The sequence below is a fragment of the Delphinus delphis genome, chromosome 12 (genome assembly GCF_949987515.2).
Source record: "Delphinus delphis chromosome 12, mDelDel1.2, whole genome shotgun sequence".
NCBI lineage: Eukaryota > Metazoa > Chordata > Mammalia > Artiodactyla > Delphinidae > Delphinus > Delphinus delphis.
Genome location: NC_082694.2, coordinates 71,359,595 through 71,385,663, shown reverse-complemented (window position 1 = coordinate 71,385,663; position 26,069 = coordinate 71,359,595). Strand labels below are relative to the sequence as shown.

At 36.1% G+C, this 26,069-nt stretch overlaps 1 protein-coding gene and 1 pseudogene across 9 annotated transcripts in view; one reads left to right on the top strand and one right to left on the bottom strand.

The window, feature by feature from the left end:
• The window catches only part of NCOA1 (nuclear receptor coactivator 1), a 260,763-nt gene that overhangs the window by 61,734 nt on the left and 172,960 nt on the right, over positions 1-26,069 (top strand). For 6 of the 9 annotated variants that reach the window (XM_060027005.1, XM_060026999.1, XM_060027001.1 and 3 more), the window contains exon 2: positions 2,346-2,472. The gene's annotated coding sequence lies outside the window, so the exon portion shown is untranslated. Of the gene's footprint in view, positions 1-1,185; positions 2,017-2,345; positions 2,482-26,069 lie in introns of those variants that run through there. The other 3 variants (XM_060027002.1, XM_060027003.1, XM_060027000.1) reach the window with 2 other exon arrangements.
• LOC132435077 (thioredoxin pseudogene) lies at positions 17,732-22,121 on the bottom strand (annotated as a pseudogene).

The following is a 26,069-nucleotide window of genomic DNA, read 5'->3' as shown; positions in this document are numbered from 1 at the left end:
GAAAAGGTAAATACAAAGCATGGAGAATTGCAAAGATCAAGGTTTTATGAATCTGGCTCTAGATGAATAAATATATAGAAAGGCTGGTTTTCTAGCATGATTAGAAAGGTTTGGGGTCTAGACCCAAGGTGGGTGATCCCTCAAAGCAGAAAGGAGCATTGTGTTTAGGCAGCAACTATAACAGAAACACAGAGTGCTGAGAGTGGACTGGGGAACAATTTCTTACTCATGAAACTACTGGGCATATCCTTGGAAACTGATAAAATGTATCTAACTATTGTCAGGAAGAACAGGAGATGAGAATACCAAAGAATATTCTTATTACAAATTAAAACATATAAAGAAACAATAATTACATTATGTAAATAGGTTATAGCCCAGAAATCAACCTTGTTGTAGACAAATGAAATGTATAAGAAGAAATTTATAAATCAAGGGGTGGTTTACTTAATTACTTAATGTTGTTAGGAAAACTGGCAATTTGGAATACAGGTCAGTTCAGAGTTAAATCTCTTTCCATACATCATTTGGAATGAAGTATTCAAATAATTTAGCCCACAGAAAAGTGAAAGTCAGAGTATTTATCTGTTATCAAGAAATTCCTAAGCAAAGAAATAATAAAAGAAGTGAAAAATGCACTGATGGATAAATCTGGCCACGTGAAAAGAGAAACTTTTGTATTGAAAGCCAGCGATAGACTGAGAAAATGTTAAAAGTAGATGAAAGACATAGTATTTTTACAATATAAGTGGTTAAGGAAAACATAAAACTCCTTTCCCATTCTACCCCAGGTGGGGCTGGAAGAGGGAGAGTTGCACACTTGGGAACAAAGGCAGTGTGCGTTACGGGAGAAGGATCTGATTAATGACATAGATAGCGTTCAGTGTCTAACTAAATTTGAAGACCTTAATATTATAGCAGGATCAGTCCACGTGGTTGTGTGTTTTTTCTCTAGCAGGTAATTGAATTGACCCAGGATTAGGAATTTGAGAGTGGAGAAGTGGAAGAAAGAAAATAACGTACTTGGTGGACTGATAGCTTGGTTGACAACCAAGATTTTGAGATTGGTGATAACACAGAACTGGAAAGATGAGTGTAGGTAGAGTGCATCTAAGGGATTGAGACTGGACCCCGGTTAGAAAAGATAGAGTGGAATATTGAACGACAAAGTCAAGAAGAGGGTAGGACAGCCAGATGGCATGACCATGAGGGAAAGGGTGGGACTGCTTGTGAGGTAGGGTCTGGAAATGTTACTGTGGACAAGGTTGATTCCTATGGCCTTAGTCTTCACTCTAGAGGGTTCTTTTCAAGAGCCAGATTTAGCCCAGTGGTTGAAAGTAGTGTTCAGTGATAAGGTTGAGGATGTAGAGGTCTTTTGTTTTACTATGTAAAAGGGGTTTCCAGAGGTCTCTGTGGAAAAGGTTGGAAGGAAAGGCGGCAGTTGGGGAACACATGCAGTGACTGAGACAGCAAAGAGAACACTGTGGGCATGAAGACAAGAGAAAAGGTAGTCACAATGGTTTATGTTTTGAATAAAGCCCAAGGGTGACAGGGATGGGAGCCACAGGTAGAAGTAACTAGCAAGATTCCTGAATTGACCTGTGGTGTAATGATCGTCTCTGGAGCCTGATCCACTGTGTCTTTGTAATCTAAAGGGAATATTAGTGGAAAACTTAACTCTGGGTGGTATAACCTAAAGCAGTTAGGCTTTAAATAACGAAAGCCAGTGGGGCTCACATTTCTTAAGCATTCTCTGATGTCTGCACAGTCCCACTGTTTGGAGTTAGCTTTGAGGTAGAATGGGAAGATACAGTACTACCATTAATTTAGGAAAGTCCACAATTTGTCACGTCCTACTGCCAAGGACCCAGGAATGAATGATAGCCATCATATTGGGTGCTTCTTTATCATAGAGGTATCTTCTGCTGGAAATCCTGTTTCCTCCTGCTGTTCCATTTTACCTGAAACTGGGTACTGAGGCCACTGCTGCTGGGGTGACTTCAGCAACTCTGATGAGTGAGTCAGTAGCTTAGGTCTCTTGCCTCCTTGAATTACCAATGCAAAGCCCAATTTACTGCATACCTCCTTTGGGGATCAGAACCTTTTTAAAGCTAGTAACTAATTACTGCTTATCAACTTTATATTTGTTTACTTACTTAACCTTTATTCTTTAATTTCAGTTTTTAAAATCTGTGGTAGGGACAAGAATGGGAATTAGAATTTCTTGAACAACGAAAGCATCTGTTATAAGAATCTTTGTATGCTTATAGGGAAACAATGATGTGTCACAGTATCTAAAATCTAATGTTTTCAGTAGAACAAATGTCTCTTTTCTCCTACTTTAGATCTAATGAGATGTAACTGGAACCGACTCTGATGATAAAAATCAAGGACCATCAGGCAAGATCAGGCAGTAAGAATTTTTGCTTCCAAATGAAGACACCGACATTTAGAACTTCTACTTATTCTAAGGTATTCGAGGTACAGTTTTACTTTAATTTGACTCCTTGGCAGTCATTTTATAATGCTGATTTCTATCTATATAGATTTCATAAGTTTAAAAGTTTTTATGTTAGAATGGTTAGCTTTTGGGGAAGAGGCCACCCCCCCCCCGACACACACGTTCCTCCAAATCTGAGAAGAGATTCAGATTTTAAAGGGAGGTCATCCTTATAATTAGGAAAGCATGTCAATTATAAGAAATAGAATGGACTTCCCTGGTGGCACAGTGGTTAAGAATCCACCTGCCAGTGCAGGGGACATGGGTTCGAGCCCTGGTCCAGGAAGATCCCACATGCCGCAGAGCAACTAAGCCCGTGAGCCACAACTACTGAGCCTGCATTTTAGAGCCCGCCAGCCACAGCTATGAGCCCACGTGCCACAGCTACTGAAGCCCACGTGCCTAGAGCCCATGCTCCGCAACAAGAGAAGCCACTGCAATGAGAAGCCCGCGCGCCACAACTAGAGAAAGCTGTGCACAGCAAGAACCAAAGCAGCCAAAACTAAATAAAGTAAATAAATTTATTAAAAAAAAAGAAGAAACACAAATGTAAGAAAATATATCAAAATGTTCATTAAAAATAAAGAAATACCCTGAGTGCAGATTAACAGTATAGAAGAACTGGAATAAATAAATGTCAATTTAGTAATTATTTTATTTATGTCATGACCCTCTGAGATGAGCAATTGAATTCAGCACTCTAACCAACTGTGCTTACATGATACAAGAGATCTTAGTGATTGTCCTTTAGTTTGATCTGGAAACCTCTCTTTCCTGTTTTCCTAAACTTACTGTTAAGAGTTTTCTATTCACCAAGAAATGTCACTTATACTCCCTGTAGACTGTTTCTATAGGACCTTGGGGATCTGACGGGTTAGTTTCACTTAGATCAGAAAAACCAGACGTGTAATTAAAGAGTCAAATGATACTTCCAAATCATTGGGTGGCTGTCCACTTTAAAGACTACATAAGACAATTGAAAACAATCAAAGGAAACATAGTATCAACAGAAAACATAGTGGTCTCTATTTTTCTAAAATACATATAAATTTCAAAGAGGGTACAGTTAGTTTGTTGTTTATTTAAAAACAAAATAATTTCGTGTTAATTGTATTTTTCCAAATAGGCAGAAAGTATGGAAAGATAATTATTTTTAGGGACAGTCAGAGTTGGTTGGTTCTCTGTATACATTATAGAGGTTTGTAAATTAATTTTGCTAGATTATAGAGAAGATGAAAATCTGAGAAAAATGTATCACTTATTACTTGGATTTTAAATTTCATTTTATTCTGTTTCGGAAGAAGAATATGTAAAACAGTAAATTCTAAAATATAAGAATCCATATTGAAAAACCTAAGACTGCTTCAGTTAAAATAAATGGATTACTTTCTAGAAGGCGGTGGTATAATTGAGCAGTTTTTGCCAAAGAAAAGTTACCTCGAGTCAAATAGCAGATGAAAAAGAGGTTGTTTTGATGAGAAGTTTTAAGACTTCTCTGGCAGCTAGCAGGTATATTGTACTTTTCAAAAATTTTTTGGTGTCAGTTTGAATCAAATGGTAATGATATTAAATACATAATTTGACTTATTACCAGAATCATTTTCCTTTTTAAAAAATTTGGATGTACTTTATTTTTTGGCTGTGTCAGGTCTTAGTTGCGGCACGCGGGATCTTTTGTTGCAGCGTGCAGGCTCTTAGTTGTGGTGCGTGGGCTCCAGAGCTCGTGGGCTCTGTAGTTGCGGCACACGGGCTCTCTAGTTGTGGCATGCAGGCTTAGTTGCCCCATGGCATGTGGGATCTTAGTTCCCTGGCATCCCCTGCAGTGCAAGACGGATTCTTAGCCACTAGACCACTAGGGAAGCCCCTCCCTTATTTTTTAAAGCTAGCTTTCCTGCTTACTTTCATTTAACAACATTAGTTGAATGTTCAGGCTTTGCGAAGAATAAGTCTAAATATGTGGAAGGATATAAATTATTCTATAACTTCATTATGAATGAAGTTGAAGACATCTTTCACTCAGAATGTTTACTCTGGGTCTAGGGAGGCTAAATACTCTCATCTGAAAACCATTTAAAAGCAATTTTGAGGACTTCCCTGGTAGCACAGTGGTTAAGAATCTGTCTGCCAATGCAGGGGACACGGGTTTGAGCCCTGGTGCAGGAAGATCCCACATGCCGCAGAGCAGCTAAGCCCTTGCACCACAACTACTGAAGTCCGCGCACCTAGAGCCCGTGCTCCGCAACAAGAGGAGCCACTGCAATGAGAAGCCCACGCACCACAAAGAGTAGCCCCCGCTTGCCGCAACTAGAGAAAGCTCATGCGCAGCAATGAAGACCCAGTGCAGCCAAAAATAAAATAATTAAAAAGAAAAAAAAGCAATTATGAAATGAGCACATAAAAATCATAGTTTAGTATTCCTTTCTAAGTAATATAGTTAAGTTCTGTATTCAGATGTCAACAAAAAGAGAGTAGGAAATTCTGATCAATTGAATTTGGTGACTAATTGGGTGTGGTTGTCACCCATCTATGGTTCTACTTGTGAAAGTGCCATATAACCAAATTAGGTTGCTTAAATCCTTAAATTAGGGATTTCTATTCATCAATTTCTTATATTGCCCCGCGCATTTGCAAACTAATATTTGTCATTTTCCCTTTCAAAAATGAAGTAAAAATTTCACAAACTTGTGCTCAGAAGTTTTATATAATACATTTTGACAATATTTTCTTTCCTTCTTTTTTTTTTTTTGCTGTACGCGGGCCTCTCACTGTTGTGGCCTCTCCCATTGTGGAGCACAGGCTCCAGACATTCAGCCTCGGCGGCCATGGCTCACGGGCCCAGCCGCTTCGCGGCACGTGGGATCTTCCCGGACCGGGGCACGAACCCGCGTCCCCTGCATCGGCAGGCGGACTCTCAACCACTGCGCCACCAGGGAAGCCCTCTTTTTTTTTTTTTGACAATATTTTCTTAAAATTTTTTTGAGAGGATTTTAAGATTTTGAGATAGTGGGATTTTGTTTTTTTGGGAAGGGGGATTAAAACAAAACAAAATTAGTACGAGTTACGGCCCTAGAACATTTGTAAGGTGATGTCTTGGATTATAGTTTACATTAAGTTAAAACAGTACCTTTTAAAAATATTTTGTTTGGACTCACAAAAACATTTGAAAACATTTCAACAAGGTATAATTGAGGGAATAGGTATTCCCTTGCCACCATGATTTTCTCTATGGTGTGATGGAAAGAGCACAAGCTTTGGCTCTTCTACTTTCATGCTACCCTGAGGAATTGAATTAATATTTGTCTTAGTTTCCTTTTCTTTAATAGTTACTTTTTAGACTTTTGATGAAAAATGAAAAAAGTGTATAAAATTATATAAAATGATGCTTTTCAGTGTTAGATTAATGCACATTATTGCTAAAGATAGAGAAGACCACACTACTGAAGTATCATTCACAGTTATCCTTCTTCTAGCAAAAAACAGGTCAACTCACACTACTACTGAGAAGCTTGTCAAACCAGTTTCAAACTTAACGACAAATATTATGCTTGGAGAGAAAGTAAAATGAGCTTTTGGCAAAAATCCCTTATCAAAGGCATACCATCTGGAAAAGCAATTACTGTCATGTGCATGCTAGCAGAATTTTTTGTTTTTCAGTTGGATGAAAGCACTGATGTGCTGAGGACATACCAGCACTTCATAGAGATGTGTTACTGTTTAATCACTGAGAAATCCACACTAACAGAAGAGTTTTTTTGTTGATATTTTGTTTTATTGTTGTTGTTGGTGGTGGTGGTGGTTGGTTAGTTTTTTAAAGCCATTGTTGTCTGGAAAAGTTGCATTGGCTCCTCTGATCAAAACCCAACAACTTTAGCTGTAGGAGAGGGTGCACTTGGTCTGTGAATAAAAGAAATTGCACCAAGATATAAATTTATATCCTGCTTTTTTCCAGAGGAAAAAGTTTGGCATTTAGTAATGTGATTTCTGGTTGTGATTTAATGTTGAAAAAAACCAGTAAAAATTGTGGATGTAAGCAATTTTTGGCCACTAACACCGTGTCTTTTTAGGATTTTGGGAAGAAATGGTCAGCAAATATAGGATCCTGCTTTTCCACAGCGATGTATGCTAGCTGTGTAGGGTGACAGGGCTTTACATGTTTGTTAATTTGCTTTTTAGTAAAATAAGAAGAATGTTTCTTTACCACTGATAATGCCATTTCTATGATTTCAAGGAGGCATAAACTTACATCTACTTTTTCAAATAGTCAGAACTTATAACTTCATATTCACAGTATCATGAGTTTCAATGTTAAGGATGAGGTATAAGAATTTTATAAAAGTCTGAATTATGATGCAAAATAATTCTTATCTAAGAGTTTGACCATTTCCCCACACTTGATGATTTTATTGGGTTATCAAAGAAAAAACAACCAGTGAATTTTTATTGTACATGTTTAAAAACCACATCTAAATTTTGAAATAGAACATGAAGAAATACTTTCCAGAGCCAAAATGCCGGCAGAGAATATATTAGGAATCTTGTTGCTCCAGTCTCTCAAATTGAAGCATTTAACATCCAGTTTTGAGTGGGATATGCTCTTTTTTGGACCTTGAATGGAATGCTGAAAGTAGACTTGAGAAGGAAATATTTCTATAATTTCTGGGTCCATGTTCAATCATAATATCCAGAATGTATTCAATATAACACAGTTGATTTATAATTAAGAATTAGGCATTTTTAGTTTAGTAGAAATAAAGAATAAGAAAGGAGCTAGTTGAAATGGAAAGCAGCTTATGGTTAAAGCTGGTTCCAGAGCTGGGGCCTTGAACATCTTGCAAGGAAGCTATCATAGGGGGTGGCAAAACAACGAAGGTGCTTAATTGAATGGGCTCTGTCTGGCCAAAGATGAGACAATTTGAGCATTAGTAAGTATAACTACAATATATAATCAATCACATCCAATATGTTTAAACTGATGAGTTCATGATGATACTTTAAAGAACTCATTCATTTTCTTTGGAGTATGCTAAGAAACCAACTATACCTGAATGTGACCAGTAGTTGAGGAGAGGAAGTTTCTTTTCTCAGGTGTATTCTAGTTAGTAGTATTCTATTTACAGTTAAGGGGTGATAAATAGAACATTACCATTTCATAATGAATTCCAGGACGTAAGCAAAGATCATCAGTGGCTGCTAACATCACAGGAGGAGGGACAGTCGGACATTAGGTTTCTCTTAATGAAAGTTCACGATCCTTTCTGTGAAGTATCGTTGCCAAAAAAATTGAATTTGAATCTAAATCTGATCAAGCCTGTAGCTCCAATTACCAATTTACAGGAAACATAGAAGACAGGGAAACAAGGGAAATGATACCATGGAGATGCAGTCAGCAGAATCTAGACTATGGGGAAGTCTTTGGGACACACAACTTGGTTTTTTTTAAAACAAATAAATTGTGAGGAACAAAACAAGAGAAAAGAAGGAAGAAAACTGAAATTAATAGCAATGTTTGGACTTTATTTGGGTCCAGATTTTAATAAATAAATATTTATAAAATAATCAGGGAAATTTGAACACTGGATATTTTATATTAAGAAATTATTGTTAATTTTTAGGTGTGATAGATAACAGCATGTAGTTATATTGAAGAAGAGTCATCTTTTAGAGATACATAGTGAAATGTTGATGGATGCAAGGATTTGTCTGGGATCTGCTTTATTATCAGGAATAGAGGGAAGGCTGTGGCTGGGGATGAATCAAGCTTGGCCATGAGTTGATCTTTGTTTAAGCTAGGCACTTGTGGTGTTGGAGGGTGGGGTGGTGGTGGTGTAATTCTTGATATTATTCTCTAAGCTTTTTTGAAAATTTCCATAAGAAAAAGGTCCAGAAATTTACATGTTCTCTTTCTTGGCTTATAAGAATACAATTGAACTATGTGTATTTAGCAACCTGCCGAATTTTTATTTCTAATAATTTCTTGAGTCTTTTGGGATATATATATACAAAACCATATTGTACACAAATGACAGTTGTACTATATAGTGCTTACTGTTTACCAGGCTCTACTTTAAGCACCTATGCGTATTAACCCATTAGGTCCTTGTAAGGAAGAGCTCCAGTGAAATAGACATTAACTTGCCCAACGTTGTGTAGCTGGTATGTGGCAGAGCTGGGATTTGAATCCAGGCATTCTAGCCCTAGAGTCTGTGCTTCTCTGTTTGTTTGTTTGTTTTTGCGGTAAGCGGGCCTCTCACTGCTGTGGCCTCTCCCGTTGTGGAGCACAGGCTCCGGACACGCAGGCCCAGCGGCCATGGCTCACGGGCCCAGCCGCTCTGCGGCATGTGGGGTCTTCCCGGACCAGGGCACGAACCCGTGTCCCCTGCATCGGCAGGCGGACTCTCAACCACTGAGCCACCAGGGAAGCCCGCTTCTGTGGTTTTTATATCTCCTTATAAGCTTTATTTTTAACCCCTTCACTCTAATCCTTGTACCCTTTATTTCTTTTGTTTGTTTTAGTGTACTGGCTAGAATTTAAACTTTTAAATACCAGTTTTCATTTGTAATTTTGATTTTGGAAGTTGTCTTAATATTTAGTGAATCCAGAGTCCAGTCAAATTTACTCCTTTATAAATACAAGGTACTCACCAAGAAACTAAGAATTGACTTAGTATGAAGCTAGAAGCCAAAGAATAAAGTGTATCGCTATTTAAAGTTGCCAAGACATGGAAGCAACCTACATTTCTATCTAGAGAGGAATGGATAAAGAAGGTGTGGTACATATATATACATTTGACTACCACTCAGCCATAAAAAAAGAATGAAATAATGCCATTTGCAGCAACAGGGATGCATCTAGAGATTATCACACTAAGTGAAGTAAGTCAGACAAAGACAAATATGATATCACTTATATGTGGAATCTAAAAAAAAAAACGATACAAATGAACTTATTTACAAAACAGAAATAGACTCACAGACATAGAAAACAATCTTACGGTTACCAAAGGGGAAAAGTGGGGTGGGGGATAAATTAGGAGTTTGGGATTAACAGATACACACTATTGTATATAAAATATATGTATTTTATATTCAGAATACATATTTTATATATATATATATATCTCTGAATCACTTTGCTGTACCCCTGAAACTAACACAACATTGTAAATCAATTATACTTCAATTAAAAAAAGTAGAATAAAGTGTATAGTAACAGCTTCTAGTTTTTTTTTTCAAAATTAGATTTATCTCCCGATCTGCAAGCAGCCTATTCCTGGTCCGTTTGACTTTGAGTTACTTGTTGATTCCATTGGTCCTATTTGCTGAATTTCTCTGTGACTCTTTGATCTTCTTCCCCCGACACCCCCACACCTGTCATACAATTACTTCTCATTTGACTTTACATGGGTTCCTGAGATAAAATCAGGGGAAGCACTTAGCACACTGTCCAGCACATAACATATATCTAGTAAATATGCCTTTTGGTTTAAGAGAAAGCTACTTCACAGTTTTGTTTTAAAAATTGTTCTTATTTCTTTAATTAATTTTTTAAATGGGGAGAGGCGAATATGGCGTAGTTACTTTAAGAAGCCCGAGGCCTGGGACGTGGGGGAAAAACTGATGATAATGTGCTGTGGTGGTTTAATGAGTATCTTTGTGTTCTCTGTAAGGCACTTGCTTATAATAGTCTCTCAGTTTGAGAAAGATTACCGAGAGAGTTGGATGCCAAAATAATACTTCTCTACTAGGGGGTGAGGTAGGAACAATTTAGGGGAAAATGTAACTTGTCCCAACTCCATGGGATATTTACATTTCTCTTTGGCCAGCAGCAAAATACATTATGATGTTGTAAGATAGCTAAGCTTCATGAAAGGAGGCATATACGCCTCAGTAAGGAGGACAATTTTTGGTTTCACCCTCAAGAGAAAGAGATTGTTCATAATTACAGATAACCTTTTCCTGAAGTTTGTGGAAGGTGACCATCTGAAAACTCGGTGTAGCTAGTTGAAAGCTGTGCTATTTTTCTGTCCTTCACTGCCTTGCTCCCTCCATCCCATGTGCTTGTTATTTTGTATAGCAATAAACTGAAACAACCTTTTAACATATCTTTAATGGTATTTTTGGAAATTATATGAAACTATTTGGAAACTGAAGGTTGTAGAGGCACAAGAATTTCTTCCATTTTCTAAATGACAGAATATAATTATTCAATATAATTATTGAATGGCACAGCTATTGAAATTGAATAACCAGTTACTTGACTGTTTTGCTTTTATGGACTAGTTTATTGGTAAGAAATAAAACATATTTTTTGAAGAATAAAATAAATGTGTGTGGTGGAAACTCACTCTTCTATCCGATCCTGAAAGCTTTGAGTGGAAAGATGAAATACTCTCCAAACTACACCTGGATGCTATGGAAACCAAAAGGTGATATGCAAGATTAAGCACAGTTGAGAGGTGCTCAGTTTAACATCTGTCATCAGTTAGTTGGTAAAGGCCTTGAACCATTTATTGTTCTGAAGATGATCTTAAATGAGGAGGCATAGCTAAAGTGGTCAATTACAGAGTATGGGATCAGTGAATTTAAGAGAAAAGAAAGCTGATAGGAGAAAACAAAAATGTAATAATGATAATAATAATAGCTAATATTTAGTGTTTACTATGCAGCAGGCAATGTGATAGATACTTAAATATATATTTTCAGATACTATCCCAGTAACCCTGTGAAGTGTAAACTGTTATTACATATATACGTATGCAAATAAAAAACTCTGCATAGCAAAATAAAACACCAAAAAAATTTTTTTTTGTAGGAGGAAAATGAATCTTAATAAGGTGTACTTTGAAATTAACTCACAGGAGAGCCAGGATTCCTCCATCTCTTCATCTTGGAGTGAAACCAAAAGCTTGAGTTCAGAAACTGATTTTTAATCAGAATTGAAAAGGAAAGCGAATTCTAGTTTAAACAAGCTGCAAAAGCGTGGATTTGGGAAAACCAGGGATTTAGGGATTTTGCTAGTTCAGTATAATTTTATGATATGATAGGGCTCCTGAAAAGTTATTGTAGTCACTAATTATTAGTTGGAGTGTAGTGTCTCATACAAGAAAAGTCATAGCTCTATCATGCTAGTCAAATCACATTTTACTGTTTTAAGGAGGGATGCCTTATTGGTTTTGAAATGGTGTTTGATATGGAGTGACTTTCAAGTATTTTTATCACTTTAACCTCCTATTTCAATTAAAAATGAACATGGAAATGAATTTAAATAGCTATTAATATTTTCGAGAATTTTTGGACATTGCTTAGAATTAGAAATTCCTTATATTATTAAAAAACACTCTGCCTATGACAGGTCTAGCAATGTAAACTAAAATTAGGTTAGGTGTAAGATTGAGAACGTCTGACCTTACTCTTCATATATGGATGCGTTTCCTGCTAGTAAAAATTGAAAGCCTGAAGTATAGTGTAAGACCTGTATTGCTTGTAACGTGGTTTATTTAGTTACTTATAAAGCTTCCATTTAAATTTCGGACTAAGTATACTTTTCCAGTTGACTGTGCAACATTAAAAAAAAAAAAATTAGGTTAAGCCAGGAGGAAAACGTCAGTAAACTCCAGAAAAGCTAAAACTAGACATGTCCAATCTCTCACTATAACAGAAGTTTAAAATGTGCTACTCCAACCACTTGGAAAAATCAAACAGAAAATGTTCTTAAATCATATTGAATCAACCAGGAGATCAAGTATACAATAACTGATTATATAGCAAACTAAATACAGACTTAGGCAAAGACTGATATTGACCTTAGAAAATTGATTTTTGAAAAAGAAATGTACTCAACCTCAGATTTTAGTAAAACAACAAATAAAACCAACAAAATTAGTGCCTGGGAGAAAGGGAGGATATAAATAAGATAAAAGCAGAAACAGATGAACTGAAAAACAAACTGTAGAATTAAAAAAAATCTAAGAGCTACTTCTTAAGGTTAAAAAACAAAGTAAATATCTGACTGATTTTATCAAGGAAAAGATAGAAAACCAAAGTAAGGAAGAATAAACAGGACATAAAAGCAGAAAAGAGATTTTTAGAATTATAAGAGAGTTCTATTTAGTAACCATAAGCCAATTTATTTGAAATCTCTCTGAAATGAATTAAATGCCCAAACTACTTTAAGAAGAAGAAAATCTGGGCAACCCAGAAAACTATGGAAGAAAAGTTCGAGTAATTTTCTCAAAAAATTGGTTCTGGGGCCAGATTGTTTTGCCAGTGAGTCTTTTCTAGCTTTCAAGGAATATATAATTCCTATGGTGAGAAATAGTTCTGGAGATTATAAAAAGATGGAAATATGCCCAATTAATGTTATGAATATCTTCACAATGGTTACTTCATGGGAGTGAGATTCTTTCAGGGGATTAGTTTTTTAGTTTCTACTGTAAGCACAGATTTTTTTTGAAATTAAGACAATTGAGAAAAAAAAAAAGCAAATCCAGAAGTTAAAACCTTAGACAAAGATGTCTTTTTTTTTTTTTTTTTTGCGGTACACGGGCTTCTTGCTGTTGTGGCCTCTCCCGTTGCAGAGCACAGGCTCCGGACGCGCAGGCTCAGCGGCCATGGCTCACGGGCCCAGCCGCTCCGCGGCATGTGGGATCTTCCCGGACCGGGGCACGAACCCGCGTGCCCTGCATCGGCAGGTGGACTCTCAACCACTGCGCCACCTGGGAAGCCCCAAAGATGTCTTTTATATCTATTAATATATTTACTAGTGTTACTAGTACTCCTCATTCCTTTGTGTAGATGCACATTTTGATCTGATATTCATGTAGATCCAAATTTTGATCTGATATTCTTTTCCTTCTGCCTAAAGAACATTTCTTTAAAAAGGTGTGCAGGGGCTTCCCTGGTGGCGCAGTGGTTGAGAGTCCGTCTGCCGATGCAGGGAACGCGGGTTCGTGCCCCGGTCCGGGAGGATATCACATGCCTTGGAGGGGCTGGGCCCGTGAGCCATGGCCGCTGAGCCTGCACGTCCGGAGCCTGTGCTCCGCAACGGGAGAGGCCACAGCAGTGAGAGGCCCGCGTACCGCAAAAAAAAAAAAAAAAAGGTGCATGCCTTATAATGGATTTTTCTCAGCCTTTGTCTAAAAACATTTCCATAGTCATTTGGAAGTATATTTTAACTGGATATAGAATTATTTATTTATTTATTTATGCTGAGTTGGGTCTTTGTTGCTGCACATGGGCTTTCTCTAGTTGCAGTGAGCGGGGGGCCACTCTTCATTGTGGTGCATGGGTTTCTCATTGCGGTGGCTTCTCTTGTTGCGGAGCAGGGGCTCCAGCAGTGCGGGCTGCAGTAGTTGTGGCTCTCGGGCTCTAGAGCGCAGGCTCAGCAGTTGTGGAGCACGGGCTTAGTTGCTCTGTGGCATGTGGGATCTTCCTGGAACAGGGCTTGAACCCGTGTCCCCTGCATTGGCAGGTGGATTCCTGTCCACTGCGCCACCAGGGAAACCCTGGATATAGAATTTTAAGTTGACTTTTTTTCTTCCAGTACTTAGCAGTGTCACTACACTGACTTCTCATTTGCATAGTTTCCAATGAGAAGTCTTTTTCTGTACATAATGAGTCTTTTTCCTTACCTCTGTCAGCTTTTAACATTTTTTCTTAATCAGTGGTTTTCAACAGTTTGATTATGATATTTCTAAGTGTGGTTTTCTTTGTTTATCTTTCCTGTATTCTGTTGAGCCTCTTTGTTCTGTGGGTTTATGGCTTGAAAAACATTTGCCTATTATTTCTCTACATATTTTTTTCTATCACCTTCTTCCCTCTAGCTTTTAGACCCCAATTACATGTATATTAGTTTGATGTATTGCTACAAATTATTGGTGTTCCCCTTCTTTTCCTTTCTCCCTCCCTCCCTCGTTCCTTCCTTCCTCCCTTTCTCCCTTTCTGTTTTTTCTTTTTGTGCTTCATTTTGGATATTTTCTATTGTGTGTTTTCAGATTAATTGTCCAATCTGCTATTAATCCCATCCAGTGTATTTTTCATTTCAGATCTTGTGTTTTTTATTTCTAGAAATTTCATTTGGGCTTGAAAAAAATCTTGCCCTTCTCACCTAAACATCGCCATGTCTTTCTCTGCCTTCTTGAGCATGTTGAGCATATATATAGTAGTTCTTTTAATAACTTTGTCCGCTTAGTTCTGTCTATCTGTTAGTTCTGTGTCTGTTTTTATTGATCTGTTAGTCTCTTGGTTGTAGGTCATATTTTCCTTTTAGTTTATATGCCTTGTAAATTTTCATTGGATGTCATTGTGAATTTTATGTTGCCGGGTGTTGGATTTTGTTGTATTCCTTTAAGTAATGTTGGTCTAAATTTGGCATGCAGTTAAACTTTTTGAAATCACTTTGATGTTTTTTTGCGATTCACTTTGTTTTGAGGAAGCTTTGGTAGGGTGGGTCCTGGGCATCCTTATTTCCTTGAGCTAATTTAGAGTTGCTACTTTTTGAGGACTTCACTTAATGTTTCATGTATTATTAAAACCGTGTAACTCAGACTGGGACTTGAACACATGCAGCAGGGATTTGAATGCATGCGGCCAGGACTTGAACCAGGCCAAAACTCTGTTTGGGACTCCAACCCACGGTCTTTTAATTAGAGTCACTCACCTGGTGTCTGGACTTACTGAGACTCAGGAAGAAGACTCAAGAAGAAGCCAGGAAATCATTTGGCTTGTTCTCAGTGTTTCAGGTGTTAGGCTTAACTGTAACTGAGGCAGAGGAGTCCCTAGTTGCCTATGGTCCAAACCCTTTGATAATAATAAACAGGCAATTTTGGTACATCCCTTCTCACTTTCATTCTCTGGAACCTACTGCAGTGGTAGGGTGGTTGATCAAGAATTATGGTATTCTGAATCTTGGTTAGGTACTACATAGTTTTAATAAGTTCTTAATACTCTTATTTTCAACTGAATTAAGACCTATTTTTACTTACTTTTTCTCAGCTGTTTCAATTTGCTATTACCTTTAATTTTATCAGGGTTTTTTTGGCTATGTTATTTGCTAGTAAGTTATCTATCTGGTTGTCATTTTTCACTGGGTTGTATTTACTTCATCATGTGTTTTTCTGCATCACAGTAACCTTTAGGATCTTGGAAGGGTTTGATCTTTATTCATTATTATCTTTAGTTTTGTTCCTGCTTCTCTGTTCTTGCTTTCCTTTACCCAGAAATGAATGAGCAAATAAGTGACTGAATAGACATAGACAAATATATTCACACATATATACACACAGTGCATTTTCTCAATTCTAAGACTATTAATTGTGATATATACTATTGATTGAATATACTTTAAAGAAAGAAGAAACATTAAATTTATTTTTCACATCCTTCTTAGAAATTAATTGACAGAAGCATACATTTATCCATACAGTTTCTATACCATCTTCTTTGGAATCATAATGCAAGAGTGTGTCTAATCCTTTTTCATACTGACATACTGATTTTCCTCACCTGTTGCTGCTTTTCTATACATTATGATTGTCAGTATAGTTTTGAGTCATATGGGAAATGTTTGGAATTTAACTGCTTTTCTTTGTTGGCTAAATTCATGGTTTCAGTTTTTCTATAAACTGTGAAATAAATAACTTCTTTTTTGAGTCAGCTGGAAACTTTTGACAGATATCCAGCCCTTGGGTAATAGTACTTTGTAAAATGTAAATTGGTCACACCAGTGTCTCCCAGCTCTGCTAATTCTGTGATCTATTTTGAGGGACTGGGTAATTTCTACTGCCTTTAATTGCTCTTGCTTGTCTCGCAACAGACAATTTTTGCATCACAATAGCTTTTTATTTCAGTGCTTTCTGAAAACATTTTCAAGCGACAGTTAGGCTTTCAGATTTAACTTAAAATTCAAAGGCTTGTGAGTTTATCTGTGCAGTAAATTCAGCTGTGGTGATATTTGGATAAACAGATACCTTCTATGGGAAGGTATTTCCCATAGGTTTACACATGGGCAAGCAGTTACATACATCACAACTTACTCTTTTGCTTAACTACTGGTACCTTTTTTGGACATTAATTCTGATACTTCTCCTAGTTTCAGAAACCTAAAAATATTATTTTAAGAAAAGCATTTTTAGAATTGAGAAAATATGATTTAGGAATTCAGTATACAATAGCAAGCATAAAGTCTATCAAGTGATAGAATTATTTCATTAATTTTTGAGGTGATCAGGTAGCAGTTAGAAAAATTAGTGTTGAACCTGTCTGTATGCAAATGTATGGTTAACTTTTTAAAAACTGGAAAACTAGTGAAACTATGCAAATAGTAACCCAAAATAAGAAGACTCAAAAATTGACTAAAAAATTAAGTACATCTATATGAAAAAACCAGCACAAAATTAAAAAGAAAAATAACAAAATGGAAAATATTTACAAATTTGACCTTAAATCCTATCTAAAATAACTATGAATATTTTAAAAATATTTACAACACTAAGATTCCAGTAAGTACATTGATAAAGTCGTGTCCATTAGGTCAAAATAGAGTTTACATAGAGTAAACAAATGTAAGGAAAAGAGTTCAACCTCCTGGGTAATTAACTGAAACAATAGTGAATAACCTTTTTGTACTTATTGAATAACTGTAATAAATTAGGGAATGAAGTACTCATGCATTGTTTTGGAATTGGTACAGCTGGCCTCCATAAGTACCTTTTTGTACTTATTGAATAACTGTAATAAAGTAGGGAATGAAGTACTCATGCATTGTTTTGGAATTGGTACAGCTGGCCTCCATGGTTTTCTGATGAGAAATTCCCCTGTAGGTAATGCATTGTTTTTCTCTGGCTGCTTACAGGATTTTTTTCTTTGTGTTTAGTTTGAGAAACTTTATTATAATGTGTGTATGTTTGGATTTCTTTGGGTTTAACCTGTTTGCAGTTTGCTCAGCTTCTTGAATTTGTTAGTTTATGATTTTCACCAAATTTGAAAAACTGTCATCCATTATTTCTTCAAATAAGTTTTCAGCCCACATTTTCTCTCCTCTTCTTCTGGGATTTTGATGATGTGAATGTTAGATCTTATGTAATTGTTCCACAGGTCCCTGAGGCTCCGTTATTTTTTTCAATCTATTCTTTTTCTTTTTCTCTTTTTCAGACTGGATGATTTCTATTGATCGATCTTTAAGTTCACTTTCTTTAAGATCGACTCTTTCTTCTGTTATCGACATTCTGCTGTTCAGACCATCCGTTGAATTTAATTTTGGCTATTGTATTTTTCAGTTCTAAAATTTCCATTGATCCTTCTCTATGTCTTCTGTTTCTTTGCTGTGACTTTCTGTTTTCCCATTTGTTTCAGTAGTGTTTGTAATTGCATTTTGGTTCATTTTACTGATAGCTGCTTTAAAATCCTCGTTAGATAATTCAGACATGTTTGTCATCTCAGTACTGGTGTCTGTTAATTGTCTTTTCTCATTTAAGTTGAGATCTTTTTGTATATTGCTTTATTTTTTCATGCATATAGTTATAAAAACAAGTTACGAGAATAAGAACAAAGAGGAAATAGAACTAATCTAGCTGTATAAACTCAATTTCTTTCTCTATAAAGTAGAAATAATAATATCTACTTCACAGATTTTTTATAAACACTACATGAGAACACATACATAAAATATCCATCTCAGTCCCTGGCATATAACAATGCTCAGAAAATACTAGTTAACTTTGCTTTTCTTTTTTCTGATTATAGTATTTTGAAATTATTACTGTCAACTACTTGGCATTTTAAGGGAAGAGGTTCTTTAAAAGAAGTCTTAACCTTCCTTTCCTAACTAGCTCTCTAAATTGTAATTACTTAATACAAAGATCAGCGTCTTCCACATTACTGTCTTAGCTTTTTTGTTGGGGGATGTACCTTTTTGTTGTTAAACCTAGATTAGTTTTCTCCTTGTCTAGGTCCTAGGTAATTCATCCACTTTCTTCTGTTCCTTAGAGACTCTTTTCTATCTCCAACACTTATCCAGGGCAGAAGTGGAGTGACGTATTGGCAGCTCCCCCTTACTTGCCAGCATGATAAGTACACTTTCCCTTTTTTGCTTTTAGGATTTTACAGCTAAGCTTTACGGGAAAGGTAGGAGTAAGAGGTAGAGAAGGGGTGCTGGTCATGACAGAAATAAACACAGAGGTGTGACAAAGCTTAGGAAATCCTAATAACTTCTTAAAGTCATTGGTAGTCTCTGACTCTTGCTGAGTTGGTAACTGGATGCCCTATTTCAGGGGTCCTCAACCTCTGGGCTGTGGACTGGTATCAGTCCACAGCCTGTTAGAAACGAGGCCGCACAGCAGGAGGTGAGTGGCAGGGTGGGTTAGTGAGGGAAGTTTCGTCTGCTGCTCCCCGTCACTCGCATTACCGCCTGAACCATCCCCCCCACCATCCGTGGAAAAATTGTCTTCCACGAAACCAGTACCTGGTGCCAAAAAGGTTGGGGACTGCTGCCCTATTGGACTGATGCATCTTGATTTTTTTCTGCTTTCTCCTGAAACCTCTCTGACTTTCATGATGCAGAGTTTTTCCTGAGAAAGTGACATTTAAGCTAAAATTCTGAAAGATGAGTTAGGAGTTACTAGGTGAGAGCGGAAGAATGTGCAGGAAGACAGAACCAGCATATCTGAAGTTCTTGAAGTAACGAAGGAGCATATTGGAGGTACTAAAAGAATGTCAGTACAGAAATAAAAATGGTGTGGTATCGGCAAAGGGATAGATGCATAGATCATTGGAACAGAGTAGACAGTCCAGAAATAGGATCCACAGAAATATCGTCAGTTGATGTTTTTTTTTAAAAGGGTAGAGTTAATATTTTATTGTCACTTATCAGATGGCAGTTAGGTGTATAGTGTTTATACTTGACCTTTCCTTTTTGTAAATAAAAAATTACAAGTTTTAGACAGCCAATGGCTGTTTACTGGTCATGTCTTCAGAAAACATGATGAGGTTAATTCATTAATGGTGGCTTCAAGGTTTTCCTTACTGGTGCCAGAAAATTCACCCACTTTCTGTTCCTTTTTAAAAAACTGGAAGGTTGCCATGCATTTGACTTCACACTCTGAAGCAACATCCTGACAGTCATCCACATCTACTTTGAGGAACACCACGTTGGAATACTTTTCAGAGAGAGAATGAAAGAAAGGCTTGATCATTTCGCAAGTCCCACACCATGTGGCTGAGAAGTCGACTAGTACTAGGAGTTTCTCTCCTGCATTGTTCAAGGCCTCCTGAAAAGCATACTTTCTCTTAATCTGCTTCACCATTTTGGCTGCTGGGGTCTGATGAGCGACCTCACGGTGGAAGCAATGAAAATGGATCCAAGGGGCTGGACAGAGCTTTGGCCAGTTGATTTTTGACAAAGTTGCAAAAGCAATTCAGGAGAGAAACAGTGACCTTTTTAGTAAATGGTGTTGGCTTTGCATTCATATGCAAAAAAGAATCTTGATTTATACTTCACACTTTATATAACAATTAATTCAAAATGCATCATAGATCTAAATGTAAACTGTGAAACTGTAAAGTTCTTGGAAGAAGGCATAAGGGAGAATATTTGTGACTTGAGGTTAGGCAAAGAATACTTAGATATGACACCAAAAGCATGATCCACTAAAGGAAAAAAATTGATAAATTGGACTTCATAGAAATTAAAAGCTTTTTGCTCTGTGGAAGACACTGTTAAGAAAATAAAAATACAAGCTACAAAGTGGGAGTAAATGTTTGACTATCACGTATCCAATAAAGGACTTATGTTAAGAATATATAAAGAACTCTCAAAACTCAAGAGTAAAGAAACAAATAGCTAAGTTTAAAAATGGGCAAAAGACATAGACATTCCGTCAAAGAGGATATAAGGTTGATAAATAAATACATGAAAAGATGTTCAAAATCATCATTTCTTTTAAAAATCATTTTCTTTTAAAATCAAAATCATTTCTTTTAAAAAAAGAAAATTTGGAATTTGCAGAAAAGTTGCAAAGGTAGTACAGGGTGAAATTTGTTAGTCTTTCCTTCTTTTTGATAGCGCTGACACTTTTGAATAGTACTGGTCTGGTATTTTGTAGAATATCCCTCAGTTGGGTTTGTCTGATGTTTTTCCGATGATTACACTTAGGCTATAGTGTTTTGGGAAGAATACTACAAGAGGTGAAGGACCCCTTTCTTTACATTATATCGCGGAGTACAGTATCAACGTTATTATCACTGGTGGCGTGGTGGTGTTAACCTTAATGATTTTTTTTTTACACTTTGGAAAACAGTTTGGTACTTTTTTATGGAGTTAAACATACAGTACCATATAACCCAGCAACCACCCTCTGGGTACTTACTCTAGAGGACAAAAACTTAATTTCACATAAAAATCTCTACACAAATGTTCATAGCAGTTCTATTCATAATCACCCCGAACTAGAAACAACCTGATGTTTTTCTGACGGGTAAATAGATAAATGATGGTACATCCGTACAGTAGATTACTATTCAGCAACAAAAAGGAATAAATTATTATTTTTAATTTATTTATTTTATTTATTTTTGGCTGCATTGGGTCTTAGTTGCTACACGCAGGTTTTCTCTAGTTGCAGTGAGGGGGGGCTCCTCTTCGTTGCAATGCGCGGGTTTCTCATTGTGGTGGCTTCTGTTGTTGCGGAGCACGGGCTCTAGGCATGCAGGCTTCAGTAGTTGTGGCATGCAGGCTCAGTAGTTGTGGCTCACGGGCTCTAGAGCGCAGGCTCAGTAGTTGTGGCGCACGGGCTTAGTTGCTCCGCGGCATGTGGGATCTTCTGGACCAGGGCTCGAACCCATGTCCCCTGCAGTGGCAGGTGGGTTCTTAACCACTGCGCCACCAGGGAAGCCCAGGAATAAATTACTGATTCTTGTGACAACTGGATGAAGTTTCTGTTGGGGTAATGGAACTTTCTGTATTGTGGTTGTGATGGTGGTTACATGACTCTATATGTATTGCTAAAACTCATAGAACTGTACATGCAAAAAAGTTTCTTTTATTGTATGATAGTTTACAAAATGTAATTCTTAAAAAGTGAAGCTAAAGTAAAAAGAAAAAAGAGTACATACCTGGAACACAGAGAACAATGGCAAAAATAGCAAAAATGGTACGACTGAAGAATGGAGAGTAACCACATCATTTAGTCCTTGTAGGACTTAATGGACTTTAAGCAGGGGAATGACCTGATCAAGACATTTTAAAAGAGAGGTTTATGAAGTCTCTTTGATCTTTAGTGTGGAGAATGCATTGATGGGAGATAGATTGAAGATCTAAGAGGAAGAATAGAAAATAAGACATTTCTTGCATCTTTCCCACAAATTTTGGTAAAACCCAATTCCTGAAGTCTATTTTTGGTATTAGGATCTTGTGATGATAAGAATAATTATAATTACAAGCACTCCTTTTGACTTTTTTAATACAACCTATATTTTTGTACATTATACTCTGCTTTTCATGTGAATAAATGAGACTCAGTTACCAACTAACATGATTTTGCCTAGTTGTGTCTATCCAATATTTTGGATTCAAAAGTGTTACCATCTTAAAAAAAATTACTTATGCAGTTCTTGGTATATTATTATATTTGCTCTTATTTTGTAAAAATGAGTAGAAGATTAAAGAAATTCAGCTGAGAATGATAAGTATGCTTATAAATTGAATATTAGTTAAGACCAAGATGAAAATTACAAATCTTTGGTTTCAGTCAGCGCTTATTGGATTAAAGAACATTAATCCAATATTGTGTGTGAAGTAAGAGAACAGATTTTTAAGAAAATGTGGGAACGTAATTATATTGTTGACAACAGGTTAGGTGAAATTAGGGACATACATGTTTTTGAAAAACTTAATAGTATCCCCCTTTTATCTTTTCACACATTTTAGTTTTCATACAAATTTTCGGGAGTAGAGTATATATAAATATAATGAATTTCCTGCAATGCTAGTGTTGCTATACGAAAATCTATTATGTCAAACTCATGAAATTGCCATTTTTTGAAGGCAAAAATGTTAGAATGTTGGCAGTTTTGTGTGGTTGAACCTAATATTTTTTTCCCAGATTGATTACATTCTTGTCTATAAGTTCTTGATTTAGAGAAGGGTATGTTTTATAGTTAATTTTCTAGGAGGTATATCTTGGTTCTGGTTCTGTACAAAAGACAAAAAAGATTCATTGATTCGCAAAGAGACAGCAAAAGTGTGAATTAATGTTCTTTTTTTAAACATAAGTTTTACCCACAGAAGTAATTCTCCTTTTTGAAAATGCTAAAAAGATTGGTGAAACTAAAGTCCATCTTGAGCATTTCTACAGTCCTGGTTCTTTCCTCTTCTCTCCGTGGTGTCTATTTGGTGTCTATCTTTTCAGATATTTTCAGTCCATTTATATTTATGTACTTACATATATACACTGATTTATATATGTAAGTATACATATATACACACATATTTGTAGGAAATATATAGTATTGTATGGATTATTTTTTGTAAGGGGTATATTTATATATTTTGGCAGTATGATTTTTTCACTCTCCAGCATGTTTAGATCTGTGTTTTGTTGTTGTTATTTTCAGTTTCTGCATTGTGTTTTGTACGATAGCTGTACCAGTTTTATTTGGGCCCTCAGGGTTTTTACTGCAGATTGTTTATAATTTTTTAAAACTACAAACAGTGGAGTCAGGAGTGTCCTGTATGTACTTTCTAATGCACCTGCATGATAGTTCCTTTAAGATAAAAAGAAGTGGAATTGCTGAACCGTATGGTATATGCACTTTAAATGTTTTATAGGGAAATTTTCAAGTAGACAAAATAGAAGAGTGAACTTCTACTCACCTTCAACAGTTATCATCCCATGATCAATCTTGTTTTATCTGTACTCTCACTTTATCCCTTCTCACATTTTTGAAACAAATTGAGATATCGTGTCATTTGATCTGCAAATATTTCATGTGTTTCTGGAAAATATAAGGTCTTTTTTTTTTTGGAGAAAAACACTATTATCACACTTGAAAATTAACAATAATTCTTTTTTTTAAATTTTTATTTATTTAATTATTTACTTACTGGCTGTGTTGGATCTTCTTTGCTGCATGTGGGCTTTCTCTAGTTGTAGAGAGTGGGGGCTACTCTTCGATGTGGTGTGCAGGCTTCTCATTGTGGTGGCATCGCTTGTTGTGGAGCAGGGGCTCTAGAGCGCAGGCTCAGTAGTTGTGGCGCACAGGCTTAGTTGCTCAGCAGCATGTGGGATCTTCCCAGACCAGGGCTTGAACCCGTGTCCCCTGCATTGGCAGGCGGATTCTTAACCACTGCGCCACCAGGGAAGCCCAACAATAATTCTTTAGTATCATTAAATATTCAGTCAGTGTTCAAATTTTAAACTGTTTTAATGTCAGAAACATTTTCTTCCATATTTTTTTACTTGTTTGAATTAGGATCCAGATGAGGTTTACAGTTTGATTGGTTGATACACCTTTAAAAAAAAGTCTTTCAAACTATTTTTCCTCTTTTTCTCCCTCCTTCTCTTTCTCCCATCCCTTCTCTCTCTCTTTCACTCCATCTCCCTGATTCCCCTTTCTTTCTCTGTCTACAGCTTCCTTTCTTCCTCCCTCCCTCCTTCCTCCCATCCTTCCCTCCCTTGTCTCTCTTTTTTAAATTTTGCAGTATTGATTGAAGAGACTGGGTGGTTTGCCCTGCACATTTTTTCCATACTCTAGCTCTTGCTTATTGCATCCCATGGCATTGTTTAACTTGTTTTTTGTTCTCTGCATTTTCTGTAAATTTTTAGTTAGGTATGGAGGCTTGATGTGATTCAGGTTTGATTTCTTTTTGTTAAGACTGTTTTATAGAAAGTGTTGTCATTTTCTATAAGGAGGCACATATATAGGGTGATGATACATGCAATTTTTTTTTAAGATTTTTTTTTGATGTGGACCATTTTTAAAGTCTTTATTGAATTTGTTACAATATTGCTTCTGTTTTATGTTTTGGATTTTTGGCCCCGAGGCATGTAGGATCTTAGCCCCCCAAACCAGGGATCAAACCTGCACCCCTTACACTGGAAGGCGAGGTCCCAACCACTAGACAGCCAGGGAAGTCCCGATACATGCAGTTTTGATTTGGAAGATATTGCCAGATTGTCTTCCAGAACTGTTGTTTCAGTCTATACCTTTATCATTAGGTTTTTGAGAGTATCATTTCATACACTTGTGAACTGTTACCGTCTAGCTTTCAAATTTTTTGGAAAATGTCTTCTTAGTCTTTAATATTTAATTCACTAATTACTAGTAAGGTTTTTTTTTCCTATTTTTTATTTTTTAGGGTTATTTGTATTTTTTCTAACGGGAATTGCCTATTCACAGTATGCTTTGTTTCTTATCCTGTTGGTTGTTGAACATTTTTCTTATTGATTTGTAGAATTTCTTTAGGTCTTTTGATTACTCATCCTTTTTTTCTTTTTTCCTGTTTTTATGATGCCAGATATTTTCTCTTAGGTTTTTACTAGTCTTTCATTTTGCTTATATTGTCCTTTGGTATACAGAAATTATACCAGTCAGGTCAATCAGTCTTTTCCTTTATGACTTATGTGTACTTTTTAGTTTATGTGAGAAAGGTTTCTTTGCCTAGAGGCATAAAAGTATTCACTTACATTTTTTTAATTATAAAGAACACGTAACATAAAAATTGCCATCTTAACCATTTTTAAGTGTACAATTGAGTAGTATTAAGTACATTCACCTCGTGCCGCTGATCTCCAGAACTTTTTCATCTTGCAAACTGCAACTTTATACCCATTAAATAACAATAACTTGAGATTAAGTTTTCATGTTTAGGTATTTTATCCTCTGACTTTTTTTTTCTTTTTCTTCCTTTTTTTTTACTTTTGATATCTGGTAGGATAAATAAAACTGGTTTGTTGTTTTCATAATTCTCTTTGTTATTTAAATATATATGTATATGCATATACATGTCTTTTCTCTACGTTATTAATATACTTCGTAAGAGGCATGAAAAATTCTGCTAGGATATTATCTGGATTTATATATTAATTTGAGGAAAATTATTTTTATTAGGTATATTGACTGTTTCTACATTCAAACTCGAAAGTTTTGTTCTTTTGGAAACTTAGTTTTCTACTAGAAGACCTTACTCATATTCCACAGAATTCTTTATTCCTAGGTAATTTTTATTTTTGTTTCTTCTGGGACGGAGTGATTCTGATTTTTAAAAAAAAATTGTAGTCCGTCTGTTCCCAGTTCTGATTTCCCCTTTCCCTCCTTTATTTTACTTTACATTTTCACAGCATTTGTCACCTTCTAGCAGATCTGATAATTTACCTATTTAGTATGTTTGTTGTTATTACCTATCTTTCTTACCTTCTCCCCAAATCTAGAATGTAATTTCTACAAGGACAGAGATCTGTCTTTATGAGTTTTATATTCCCTTTGAGTTTTATAAGGATAGGTATTCACGTTATATGTAAATAATGACTTTTGGGGAGTCTTTTCCTTTCTAGCATTAATATATTTTTTTCCTTAA